At 45.2% G+C, this 14,269-nt stretch overlaps 1 long non-coding RNA gene across 1 annotated transcript; it reads right to left on the bottom strand.

Annotated features, from left to right (window-relative positions):
* Positions 1-937: 937 nt before the first annotated feature.
* On the bottom strand, positions 938-3,473 carry LOC148003706 (uncharacterized). Its single transcript, XR_015629128.1, has 3 exons — positions 3,374-3,473; positions 2,782-2,892; positions 938-2,260 (listed from the first exon to the last, which is right to left on the bottom strand). It is a non-coding gene; the product is annotated as an uncharacterized LOC148003706 (long non-coding RNA).
* Between the last annotated feature and the right edge of the window lie 10,796 nt (positions 3,474-14,269).

Here is a 14,269-nt window from a genome sequence, read left to right as displayed (position 1 = left end):
TTTAAAAACTCCTTAATTGTTGTCTTACTGATCTTTTGGATACTTTTACAAACCTGTAAGACACTCAAGGTTTGCTATTGTGTAATGTAATGAAACTTTTCTTACAAGGGCTGGGCAGGATCTCTGAAGGTCCATCATCAATTCTGAGTAAGTGCCAGTTTGTTTGAGTCAGCTAAGGGGATACTAAAATGGAAACCTTGGCAAAGCCTAATACATATATTAATATACATATACACATATACACATATTCAGAACACATATACATATATATGTGGTCCTTTTGGCTAAACAATTGATAGAAGCAAATACACACACACACACACACACACACACACACACACACATACACACCTATGTTTCTATGTACCTATATACATATATATTTGCTTCTATCGGAATGGACGAGAAGCAGTACCCCACCTCATTATCCATAATCCACAGACATTGTGTGTAAGTGATTTGTCTGTTCATTCTGCAGTGCCACCTCAGGGCCGCTGTGAAACTCGACAACACCAATGTACAGCAGGGCCCATCTGAAGCTGCTCAGCCCAGCCAGGGCCAAGAGAGAGACCATACTCTTTCCTGCTACACCCTTTGTGCTGGCTACTTCTTGTCAACTTGACCCAAGCTAGACTCATCTGAAAGCAAGGAACCTTAATTAAGAAGATGCTTTAAGATCGGGCTGTAGGCAAGCCTGTAGGGCATCTTCTTATTTGGTGATTGATGTGGGGTTATCTAGCTCCCCTACACACCCAGGCTGATATCTCAGGTGCTATAAGAAATCAGGCTGAGCAAACCATAGGGGCAAGCCTGTAAGCATCATTCGCCATGGTTTCTGTCCCCGCCAGCGGGGACCCAGTTATTCAGGGTCCCGAAGAGGCTTTCTACCTGTGGGCCAAAATGGGGGTGAAGAGAAGAAGGAGACCAAGCAAAAGTTCTGTTGTCAAGGTCTCGTTTATTGGGATGAACATTGCAGCTTTTAAGCCTTTCAGGTAGGGGGAGTGACCTTTGTGAAATATGAAGGAGGGGGAGATGAGGGTATAGGCAGTGATAGCTGGAGGCAAAGAAGTCAGGCGATGAGGTCAGGTGGTGGAGACACTGGGTGTTGACTGAGGAGATAACTGGTATCTGCTCGAGCTGAGGCATCCCTTGAATGTTATACTCCTGTGCCGTAAATTCATGGGAGAGGCTTTATCCAACAATCTTAAGATTTATGGCAGTCATCTTCGGGGTGAGTCTCTGTGGCCAAACAGCCCAGAGTCACTTTGAACCATGCAGTCAAAAAGCGGCTAGGCCCAAATCCAATATGGCTCCGTGCAGGTTTCTATGTCAGTTCCTGTTTCTGGATTCCAGCCCTGTTTGAGTTCCTGCTCTGACTTCGCCCCACAACAATGGAGTGTGACCCGAGAGCTATAAACTGAAATAAACCCATTCCTCCAAAGCTGTTTATGGTCATGGTGTTTGTCACAGCAATAGAAACCCTACCTAAGACAGAGAGAGATTGATACCAGCAGTGAGGCGTTGCTTTAACAGACCCCATCAAGGAGTTGTGGGAGGATTGCAGGAACATTTGAACTTTGGGCTAGGAGTTGAGTGTTCGCAGCTCACTGGGCCATTCTTTGGATGCTTGGAAGTGAATACTGAAAGAAGTATGCAGGACGGAGGCCTGGTTTGTGAAGTTTGTGAGATAAAGATTCAATCAGGGCTGTTTATATAATGTCTTGAATTAAGAATCATGATTCTCGTCAACAGGAGCTGAAGAACTGGGAGAGACCAGAGCCACGAGCGTGAAACCTGTGCTTTCCTGTGACTCTCATAATCTTCTGGCAAGTGTTTCCTCAGGGTCAGCACACACAAACTGTGGTCCGAAGGTGCCATCCCACTGCGGCAGCTGAACTCGGTAGTCTAAGAATCTCCCGGGGGGTGCTGGTTTTGAAAACGTGAAAGGGTCATGGAGAGTCGCTGAGGCTTGGTGCCATGAGGGGAGGCCTTGATGGAGAAGCAACCTGAGGAGCAGTGAGAACCCCAGGATCGAAGGAATCATGGAGAGAGGCTTGTCATCATTTGGCAGAGTCTAAGTCCCTGGAAGGAGCTCAGGAGAGGCTATTGGTGAAAGTGCAGTCGGTTGCCATGGAGACCAAGGTTTTTTGTTTTGTTTTGTTTTGTTTTTTGTAATTCATTCACTTATTTGAGATGCCAATACCATGGGACAGCCACCAAGGACAGACAGCAAGAGCCTTGCAGGGGAGCTGGCCTGAGCCTAGGAGAACAGGGTATATGTGCTGAGGTAAGCCCCGTTGGAGATTAGATCATGAGTCCCCAAAGTCTGACACTGAGCCTCACAGTGTTGGATTTGGCTTTTGCTTTGATATGACTGATCATTCTTCACTCTTGGAGTGAGAGAGCATTTAACTAACTTTGGTTTTATAGAAGCTCAAGGCTGAGACACTTTGAACTTTTAAAGAGATTCTGGAGTTTTATAGAGACTTTGGATTTAAAAAAAAGATTGGATATTTTAAAGAAAGGGCTTTAAAATTTTAAACTTTAAGATTTTGAACTTGTACAGACTGTGGGACTTTTAAGCTTGTTTAAGTTTTATACTGAAATATCATCATTAACCTGCCACTTTTTAAAGGATAAATGAGAAAGGAAAGGCTCAAGTTGAAAAGCGATATGTTTGTGTGTCAAGTTGGCAAGGGCTCAGATGTCCTGGCTAGTTTTGTGTCGATTTAAAACAAGCTAGAGTCATCTGCAAGGAGGAAACCACAATTGAGAAAATACCTCCTTAATAGCAGGCTGTAGGCAAGCCTTTGGGTATTTTCTTGAGTGATTGACATGGGAGGGTCCAGTCCTTGGTGGGTGGTACCACACCTGGGCTGATGGTCTCAGGTTCTATAAGAAAGCATGATGAGAAAGCCTTAGGAACAAGCCAGTAAGCAGCCCCCCTCCATGGCCTCTGCATCAGCTCCTGCCTCCAGGTTCCTGCCCTGTTCCAGTTCCTGGTCTGACTTCCCTCAGCAATAGAGTATGACCTGAGGGCTGTACGCTGAAATAAACCCTTTCCTCCCCACATTGGTTTGGTCAAGGTGTTTCATCAAAGCCATAGAAACCCCCGATACCCTGTACTCATGCTGGCTCTCTGTGTATGACAAGATATGGGCTGTCACAGTGGTTGCTACCTGGGTGTTGCCCACCTCAGCCATATGTGGCAGCTCTAATAGCCTGACGTAAGGGAGCAACTTTCACTTCCAGTAAATAAAATAACAATTCAGACAAAAACCGAAAACCAAACCAAACAAACAAACCCCAAAACTAACCAAACGAAAAACCAGGAGAGATGTGCACCGTTTGCTCTGAGGGGAAAATTGCCTACCCTTTGGGAGAAGTTCAATCTTCTGCATCTCTGTTGCTTTTTATAACTTTTTACCGCCTACGAACTGTCCTTAGCCCATTAGCACAGCATTTGTCTTTCTGTCAGCTTTTCACCACTAAGGGACTCTGACACAACACAAATCTTGCCACATCCTGCCTGAGTGACCCTGAGAGACCGCTGCGTCTGCTCTGCCCTTGCTCTGTCTCTAGATTGTTTTAGCGCTTTGCCAACATGATTTATATTCTGATTTATATGTTGGGTGGTCTAACTCATTCAGATCCACCACAGCCTCTCCTGCTTTGTAAAGATTGAGCCTCACCACGGGGCTGAGCAAAGCCAGGAGAGCCCCACACTGGTCCGGAAGTCCCTGCTAAATTAACCTTGTTCTTAGTTATTCTGTGAACACAGCTCTGAAGGTGGGTTTCAAATGTTGACATGCTGCACTTTAGAATCCCGTGAACAGGGAGCTTCCATCCAGGAACAGTCTTGATTTCTGTAATTGATGTGGGAAGACCCGTCTAAACGTGGGGTGACTCCTTCTGGTGGCAACCCAGAGAAAAGTGGCCCTGAAGGGAAGACAATTCGCTCTCTGCTAGCTTGGCCGTGCTCCCGCTCCTGAGTTAATTCGCTCTGTTGCTAGGCTGCCCCAGGGTAACACAGACCAAGGACCAGTGGCTCTACAGGAACCTCCCAGGTCCTTGGCACCAGATTGGAACTACTGAGGCAGCAGCCTCAAGGACCGTGCGCCCAGGTGTGCGAAGGCTGCTGATACTCCTTCCGTCCATTGCATAAGATGACCTGGTACATTTTCCCGATTATGTACATGTGTTTATTTATTGCTTCAGTTCTCTAGGGTCCCCCAATTAATACAGTAGTCCTACCGGGCCCAGTGAACTGGGCATCAAACTGTATGTTTGGTTCCCTCAGTGATGCCCATCCTTTCTCACTGTCTTCCAGTCCTAGATATTTATGAGGATCTCAGCCTGTGGTAAGCAAGTGCCCCTCGTGACTCCAATGAGGGATGAGTAGTTACACACTTCAGTTCCTACACTTCTCAGAATGAGTCCCAAAGCCTCACAAACCAAGCTATGGGAGGCTCCTCGGCTGCATGTTTAAAAGGTATTTCTGCAATTCAGATGATCTAGATGTTGAGAACTGTTTTTTACCACCAGAGTTTCTTGGGTTGTTATTATTAAGCTCCTATTTGCTTGTCAATTCATGCAAATTCCCTTCTCTCTTAAAGGTCAGACACGAAGGGGATCTGCTTTCACCTTCACCCTACTCTCTTTTTGGCCTATTTCTACGGGTTTCCATGTACGGCAGAGGCTCTTTAGGACAGGCTAACCTGTACTGTCCTTCCCTTTAGCACCTTTCCTTCCTCAGTTGTTAGTAACAGCAAGCCAACGCCTCCCCTCCCCCACTCTTTCATCCAATTTACCTTGTACCTCTGTGAAACTCCTATATATAAATGTATAAATAATATATTCATATTATTTATATATAAATATATAAAGTGTGTGTGTGTGTGTGTATGTGTGTCTATGTGTGTGTGTGTGTGTGTGTGTGTGTGTGTTATATTGTGGAATGTGGGAACCAAGCAGACAACAGTCTGGTGACTGTGACTTCCCGATAAGCTTGAGGCCAGGGAGTTTCACAAGAATTGGCTGAGTAAACACCCTATTCAGGAAGTGTCCCAACCACAGTCAGGGTGGGATCCTCCACCCTCCCCTCCTGCATACCAGAGATGTCTCCCCACCCAGGGCCTCCAACGAATTCAAAGGACAATAGGCAGCCACCAATGAATTCAAAAGGTAATAAGCCCCGCCAATGAGAAATCACCAATTCATGCTGTAATGTAAAGCCTATACCTGGAAAGGTACAAAGAGTGTGGGCCTTTGTTCTTCAGGGTCTCCTCTGTCTGAGTGCAGGATCACCCCAGGGCACTGGATCATTAAACCTCTTGCTTATTGCATTGAGCTCCGTCTCTGTGTCTCTGTGAGTGGGACATCACAAATGTAGGGCTCAGGGGACTTCTTAAGCCTTACAATATATCCCAAACAGGAGCTTTCTCAACAGAAATTTTCAATGCCAGGAGAGAGGTTGGAATGCTGTTTTTAAAGTAAAGACAATTACCCACTCAGACTACTACACTGAACAAAATGATCTCTCATAATGGAAAGAAAAATAAATTTTTTTTATGATTAAGAAAAAAAACCAGACTAAAGGACATTAAGCTAGCTCTATGAAGGAATCCTTCAGACTGGAGAGGAAAAGAAATGTATTTATTTTTGCTAGAAAATAAGGGTCAGAAAAACAGCGAAGAGCACAAGATCGACAGTGCAGGCGTTGATGCACTCCTGTCAATAGTATCTACGGCCATCAGTGGTTCTTAGCCCCTGTTAAAAGCATGCAGACTTACAGATTTATTGCCTGCCGAGTAGCTCACCTCATCCTGAGACAGATGCCACCGAAGAGTGCTAGGCGGGTGGCAGAGGTGTTTCGAGCAGAGGGAAGGGATATAAGCAGGTTTCACTCTCTACTGCATCGAGAGGGCATGACAATTCCGAACTTATGTACCCCAAACACCCGTGCACCCAATTTCATAAAACAAATGCTTTTAGACATGAAGTCTAAATCTAGATTTGCCCCAACATCATAGTAGAGTCTGCCCTTTCACAGGTCATTTCACCATCATCATCATCACCACCACTATCATCAACAACAACAAAGAAGGGTGTGGATTAAACAACAATCCTGGGCTACAATAGTGAATATTTAATTTCTAAGGCAGAATAAAGAAACAAAAGGCTAGGAAGAGGCATTTGATTTCATCCTGGGACAAAGGGACTGAGGCACATATTTTACATAGCAAAGCAGACCTGGCCTCCAGTTCTCCCAGCATCCCTCGGTCCTTACATGGTAGACCCTGCCCCCAACCCTAACTTTCTAGCCCAGGGGCTGGGCTGCCCTTACCCCAGGGGCTCTTTCCTACATAATCCAGGCATTTTGGTCTCTCTGTGTGCTCTTGGGATCCCCCTACTCTCTTTCTCTCTCCCTCCCCTACTCCTCACCCCTTTCCCCATTGTGACTTTCCTGGCCTTGGTCCTTGGGGACAGTGAACTCATCCACCCAAGAGCAGCTTCCTTTAAAATAATCTAATCTGGTTTAAATTGACTCATTTCACACGTGGTGGACCTATCAGAGACCATAGTCAGACCTCAACAGATGAGACTGCATTTGTTAGCACACGCCAATGAGGGACAGCCTCTCTCTTTGGGGAAATGAAGGGAAAAGGTCTGGTCTGTAAGGGAAGAGGTATTTGGGACCGTTTATGGAGGATTGGTAATGAGGAAGTTGATGCCGTCGTGGGGCATATGTGGGGGTCTGTGATCCCACTTTCCAGCAACTGTTTGCTTCAGGCAAGACAGATTATCTTGGAAGACAGGCTGTTTCTGCAAATATTCTTTTCATGGTTGAGCAAGGCAGAACAAGACCTACTGCAATCTCATAGGAATCCTTTTTCTCTTTTGTTTTGTTTGTTCGTTTGTTTGTTTTAAAAGACCGAGGCGCTCTGTCTGTAGTAACAAGATCATGTCAGTCTAAGGTTGAAAGAGCCAGTAGGCAGATGATTCTGAAGGATTTTGCTTTTGGAAGATTGTGGTTCTGACAGACCTTAGTGTTTCTTAACCTAGCTTGCCTTGCCTTTATTTGCTGGTTAAGGTTGGCAAAGGTTGACTCCATTTTGATTCTAATTTCCCATTTCTTCTATATTGCAAATCCCACCAAGTGATCCTTGGTGATTAGCAGCAAAGCTAACAGGCTGGAGGCTGAACTCGACAGGAGCTGACAGGAGCTCCTTCCTGGACTCCCAAAGACAGGGCGAGCGGTGGGGTTGAGTGGAGAGGTGAGAGCATGCACACCCCTGTATCTGCTTGCAGGAGTAGCCTTTGAAAATGGCCTCTCAGCACTGAGCTTCCTGCAGAGAAGCAGCTGAAGAGCTGAAAATGGCAAATTCCTTTTGGAAAGACATTTGGCATTAAAGTCCCATCTGTTTGTTGCCCATTTACTGACAAAAAGTTAGTGTGGGGACTTTACCCACGAACTTCAAGAATAAGAGAATGTCCCCAACGGGTCCTCAGCATTTGATGTTTATGCGTTACAAGTAAACGCCCTGTTCCTGGTATCAAAACCAGGTTTTGTGGTCTTAGTCAAGAGTCGTGTGCCAAGATAAACAGCCCCGGAAAAGCCTAATTTTGCCGTGGAACCTGACCAATGCACTAGGTAGGACCTACAAATCATTTGTAAGTATCAACCAGTCAGGAATGGGCACGGTTGGTTTTCCTCATTTGCATATTGACACATAAAAGACCAATCAGGATTGACCTGGTGCTGCCCTCTCAGGTTCCACTCAAGCGGGCAGGGAATGGGGTCTGTTGGAAGAAGGGAGAGCTGGGGAGCAGGGGAGAAGTTGAGGGGCAGCCAGTATGGGCCGGTTGGGGTTGTTCTCTAGCAAACAGCCTCTCTCTTTGACCCTTGGCACACCCTTCCTCTTAGTAAAGAAGGCTGCCATCCCCCATGGTTTGCAAATTATTTTCTTTCTTTTTCTTTTTCTTTTTTCTTTTTTTTAAAATAAAGCTTCCACTTCTCTTGAATTCCGTTCTGGTGAATCTTGTTGACATACCCTAAGGATAAGTGGAAAACGCATCGGTATGAATATGCTTGTGGTTCATTATTTACAGTATTATTTTTAAAAAAGCGCATGTGGCTAATGGTATGGAAACTAGTTAAGTAAATTATGGAACATATGCTGGATGGAAAGAATATTATGAGGTCATTAAAATTATAATTATGAAGCTTATAGCGCCACAGAAAGATGGTGATGACTATAAATGGAAGATCGCTTTTTAAATTGTGTGGGCTCTGACGACGGCAACTAGGAGAGCACCCTTTCATGCCAGCAGTGTGCAGGAGAAGCCTAATAATCCCCAGCTGTTGGCTGGGGATAAGCTAAGATCCTGGGCAATTTTGTTTTCTTTCTCCGTTCAGTAATCTTGTTTTGAATCCTAACATTACAGTTCCGAGTCTCTGAGAGCAGAGTGACCTCTGTCCACTATTACTCATTATCCTATTACACCACTCAGTTTTTCTCTTCTCCGCTCTTACCGGAAGGACTTCCTATGATGGAGTCACTACTAGGATCTACTTACACCCTATGTCTTACTTAGGGTTTTACTGCTGTGAAGAGACACCATGACCAAGGCAACTCTTACAAAGGCAAACATTTAATCGGGGCTGGCTCAGAGTTTCAGAAGTTTATCATCGGTTTTCATCATGACAGGGAGCATAGCAGACATGGTTCTGGAGGAGCTGAGAGCTCTACATCTTAATTCAAAAGCAGCCAGGAGGAGACTGCCTTCCACAGGCAGCCCTGGGGGTGGGGGGAGGTCTGTCAGGCTGGCCAGACTTGAGCACGTATGTGAGACCTCAAAGCCCTGCCTCCTGAGTTACATGCTTCCTCTAACAAGGCCACACTTCCTCCAATGAGGCCACACCTCCTAAAAGTGCCACTTCCCATGGGCCAAGCATATTCAAATCACCACAGCCTGCATTCTGGTTTGAGCATTGCCAGGAATGGGTGCTTCCGGTAGATCCTTCTGAGAATCTCAGGATCCTTCTGAGAGAAGCAATATGCTTAAGCCAATGGTTCTCAACCTTTCACACAGTTTCTCATGCTGTGAAGAAAAATACAGATTTGCAATATAGAAGAAATGGGAAATTAGAATCAAAATGGAGTCAACCTTTGCCAACCTTAACCAGCAAATAAAGGCAAGGCAAGCTAGGTTAAGAAACACTAAGGTCTGTCAGAACCACAATCTTCCAAAAGCAAAATCCTTCAGAATCATCTGCCTACTGGCTCATTCAACCTTAGACTGACATGATCTTGTTACTACAGACAGAGCGCCTCGGTCTTTTAAAACAAACAAACGAACAAACAAAACAAAAGAGAAAAAGGATTCCTATGAGATTGCAGGGGCTGGGGATTTAGCTCAGTGGTAGAGCGCTTACCTAGGAAGCGCAAGGCCCTGGGTTCGGTCCCCAGCTCCAAAAAAAAAAAAAAAAAAAAAAAAAAAAAAAAAAAAAGAAGAGATTGCAGTAGGTCTTGTTCTGCCTTGCTCAACCATGAAAAGAATATTTGCAGAAACAGCCTGTCTTCCAAGATAATCTGTCTTTTTCTTATTTTCTTTTTTTTTGGAGCTGGGGATCGAACCCAGGGCCTTGCGCTTGCTAGGCAAGCGCTCTACCGCTGAGCTAAATCCCCAACCCCAATTTTTGTTGCTACTTCATAACTGTAATGTTGCTACTGTTGTGAATTGTAATGTAAATGTTTGATACACAAGATTTCTGATACTAAACCCCCAAAAGGTTGTAGTCCACAGGTTGAGAACTTCTGGCCTAAATGAACCTGGAGGGCATTAGAATAAGTGAAATGAGCCAGCATTGGAAAGACAAGCCTTGCACATTGTCCTCCTTCATGAGGACAAAAGAGAATACTGACCTCAGAAGTTGGCCATAGAATGGAGGGCTGGGGGAGTTTGGCCGATGGCTGCTAAGTTACAGTTAGATAGGCTTAAGTTCTAGGGTTCTTTTGTGCAATATGGTGACCACAGCTAGAGAGTAACAAACCATGCATTTTAAAAATAGCTAGAAGAGTTTTGAAATTTCTTGCCATAACAATCATAGAAGTTTAAGAGTTAGAGACAAGGACTTATTAGAAAAATAGAGAAGCAAAATATAAACCATTCACCTGTTCATAAAAGGATAGAGGAGAGAGGGAGAGGGGAAGGGAGGAAGAAAGAAAGGCAATCACCTTGGCAGCCTGGACACCATGCCAGGCTGGGTAGTGGGGGGCTAGGCAGAGCTGGGCACAGTGGCCTAGGCCTTTAGTCCCAGCACCTGGGAGGCAGAGGTAGGTAGATCTCTGAGTTTGAGGCCAGCCTGGTCTACAAAGTGGGTTCCAAGACAACTAAGACTACACAGAGAAACAGTCTCAAACCACTACCACCCCGAAAGGAAAAAGGAAGGAAGTCAGCCAGCAAGCTGATCTAGTCACCCTGTGATCTGCATTGAGACTGAGCATCCCTGAACACCCGGGTTTTGTATGACCACCACCCTCTTCTGCTCGGAAGGGGTGTCTGAAGCTCTCAGCAGTTGCCTTCATCTAATTTCAATCAAATGCCTTCTATGTTTCCTCTCCACCCCACTTTTTGGTACATTTAGAGAGCTGACAAGTGGTTCAGATCATCGATCAAACACAGTTATGAAATGACGACTGATGTCCAGTGGTTGTCATTCTGGGGACTGCACCGGTTAGAGGTGGAAGAAGTGCACACCAGACTTACCCAAGCGCTCTTCTGAGGGAGGGGCTTCTTAAGTCCCAGACGCTTGGCTGCAAATCTTTCTAACCGGTTATGTCTTTCATTAGGATTTAACGGTGAGACAATTTCAGGTACAAATGAAAGCATAAAGAGAGAAATGAGAATTTATGAGTGTTTCTGAGGTGGGAGGATTTGGAAAGACAATGCATACAGCCGACATTGTTAGAAGGCACACAGTGCCCAGGGATCACTGTGCTCCCATGTAGGAGGCCGACATCCCTTCTTCACGGCCAGGCCGTTCAGCTGCTGATTCTGTTGTACACTGCTCCATCTTGTGGCTAAATGAGGGTACTAATTAGGATGCTACTATTTCCCACATAGAAAAACCAGTGCACAGTAGCCGTTCCCGCATCTGTGAAGATACATTCCGGGACCCCACTGCATACCTGAGTGTGAATGGTAACAAACCACATATGCTTTTTACTAAAAAAATTATATAAGAGAACGATTACAGTATTCTGTAATTAAAGGCCCATGAATGTTCTAATGTTCTCTCACTCCCTCCTCCCCGCCCCTCTTCCTCCTCCCTCCCCACTCCCTCTCCCTCTCCATCCCTGGGTGTTGTCTATCTGAATTCACAGAATTAGCACTCACTCTAGCACCTCAGGGCCACTGTTAAATAAGATGAGTGTTACTTGGATAGCAGCCCTTGTGCTATCAGTTCAGTTGTTGACCTAATAACTGGCATGGCTACCAAGAAACTTGTATTGTACACAGCATGAGTATGCTGGACATAGGAGCGGCTCCTTCCAACCAGAACATCGTGATGCAGTTCACCAAGCTCCTCAGAGAGGAATGAATTTTAAAATGTGTGAAATGTTTACTTCAACCTAACATTTTTAGACCACAGTTCCGCTCCGATAACTTACACAGTGGAATGCGGACTCTCAGAATGAGGGGAACTACCATATTCTATAATGCTTAACAAATTATGTGACTCTTTAAAGAATTCAAACCAAGGACCCAGTTGGTACAGCACTTGGCTGGCATGAACAGAGTCCTCGGTTCAATCCACAGCACTGCATAATGGTGCACCCCCATAAACTCAGAATGCAGGGTAGAAGCAGGAGGATCAGACATTCAAGGTCATCTACGGCTACACACAGGGTTGGAGCCCAGCCTGGGCTTTATGAGATCCTGACACACACACACACACACACACACACACACACACATATCCATCAATTCAAACAACTATGAACAAGATGTATAAACTTCTAAACATATATAACGGGGAAAGCAAGCTTTTAAATCATTCATAATCCCATAGTCTATAGCGACACCTGCACACATGTATCTTAGAAGCCAAATGCAGCCACGTGTGTACTTTATTAAGTAAGAATGTATTTAAGAATAGCAATTCTCTTTAAGTATTTATTTTTATATGTATAAATGTTTGCCTGCATGTATGTTTGTGAGCCATGTGTGCACATTGCCCAAGATGACCAGAAGAGGCCATCAGATCCCCGAGAACAGGAGTTAGTAGTTTGCTAGTCTTTATGTGGGTGCTTGGAATAGAGTCCAGCTCTTCTGGAAGACCAGCCAGTGCTGCTCTTAACTAGACACTTCTCCCCTTCTGTTTTGGCTTCAGTGAATCGCTATCTCGATTCAAGGAGATTCAGTAGGGTGAGCTGACAACTGACTAAATTTCATGGTAATTTAGGTTAAGTAGCCACTGGATAGACAGGAATCTCTTGTTAAAGGGACTACGGGAAATTACCAATAGGAGCCCAAATCCAAATTCAATGTTTTCACAGCAATTTTTACTGACAATGGTTTTTTTCATCTCCACCCACTGGCCTTGCGTTGGTCCATTGTGTTTACTTACCATGTTGCTTGCCTGGGAATGGATTTGGTTGCAACAGCTGGATCAAATGTCTGAGACATTTAACCATGTGGTTCCCATCCTGGGGATTGTATTTGTTTGGTCAATACAGATCATTACAGCGCCTGGTTTGGTCTTGGAATCCCAAGCCGCTTCTCTTGTCTCCTGAGTGTTGGGGCTACAGATGCTCACCGCACCTGCCTCCCCTGAGAACACTTACTCATGAAAGTAGTGTTCCTCAGGGATTCAGGGGAGAAGACCACAACTTTCCTTACAAAGCCTCCAGGTAACGCTGGTGGGCATTAACTAAGGTTATCCCTGAGCTTCACTGACAGATAACTTCAATTAAAAAAAAAAAAGTCCTGCTCTTTCTAATTGGCCTGGTTTTCTCCATTGCTACAAATTCTCCCAGTTTTCCCTCCACCTAGAAAAAGACTATAATTCGGCTGTGATCACAATATGCGTTGTATAATTTATCACGCTGGTGGTTATTGGCAGGGTCCACCAACTTTCAGGGTTGGGGTAACAACCTTCAGATAAATCAAGAATCCCTTCCTCTTGATTTTGAGACTGGCTTTCAAATCAATCCAATTTGTTTTGATCAATCAATTAAGCCAATCTGTCCCCTTCTCAGCCTCAACTGTTAGTATTGTGGTCTAAGCCACCATCAGCTGTGACCTGGTACAAGTGACCTGTTTTGTGAGCTCCTAGATTCCTTCAGTCCCCTGTTCCCTAAAACAAGCAGGAGCAGGCTAATCTGTATTCTGGTCACACCTATGAGTCTCCTGTCACCGTGGAGTATCAGAGCCTTAGGTGAACTCAGTAACTTGCTGAGCTGGCTGAGGAGTGAAGCACTATTGTACTCTCCTCTGCACTACAGTTCTGCAGGCTTGGTCTTTCTAGAGCAAAATCAAGGTGTGGGCTGGAGACCAGAAAGCTAGTGGTTTACAGCGGGGTGTCATTTACTTGATCAAATCAAGTTGGGAAGGGAAATTAGGCCATGCAGAATCCCTACAAAGCCCCAACATCAGCATGGATTCCAAAAAAGATGTTAGCAGCAGGATTCATATCCACTGAGAAATCGTTAGTGTGGGCTTCCAGTTGATTCTTTCCACAGAAAAGAGAAACCCTGGTAGTTGACTGCCCGGCCAGGGACTGGTGAGAAAGCTGAGTGGTCAACAGAATAAACACCACCAGAAGGTGAAACTCACTTTCTCCTTTGGATGGTTTTGAAGGTGTTAGCCAGCGCTGATAATACGTTTGCAAGTCTGTCCAGTGTCAACGGTGTCAGGGTTTCACTTAGGTCTTCTGCGTGGTCCTCAGAACCTGGAAGAGGAGGGACTCTGCCTCCACTTCCCAGCAGGCAAGGAGAGGCCCAGCAGGCACAGAGACTGACTTCCTGAACATGTATTCTGTGCCACGTATTTCTCCAGCCCTTTCTCAACCCCTTTGCTACCAGCTTCATGTGACAGGTGAGGTCATGTCCCTATCACCTACCTCAGAGGTGGCCCATTCCCACTCCCACTTACAGGCAACACCTCGCAGCCAGGACTTAATTGCCTTCTAATGGTTCTCTCTGGACTTGTGCTTCTTTAATTAGACTGTAAACTCTGAGGAGAGAAATTGGACGATTTT

Source organism: Rattus norvegicus, chromosome 9 (genome assembly GCF_021556685.1).
Source record: "Rattus norvegicus strain SHRSP/BbbUtx chromosome 9, alternate assembly SHRSP_T2T, whole genome shotgun sequence".
NCBI lineage: Eukaryota > Metazoa > Chordata > Mammalia > Rodentia > Muridae > Rattus > Rattus norvegicus.
Note: the sequence above shows the minus strand (reverse complement) of the source record. Positions and strands in the feature narration are given on the sequence as shown.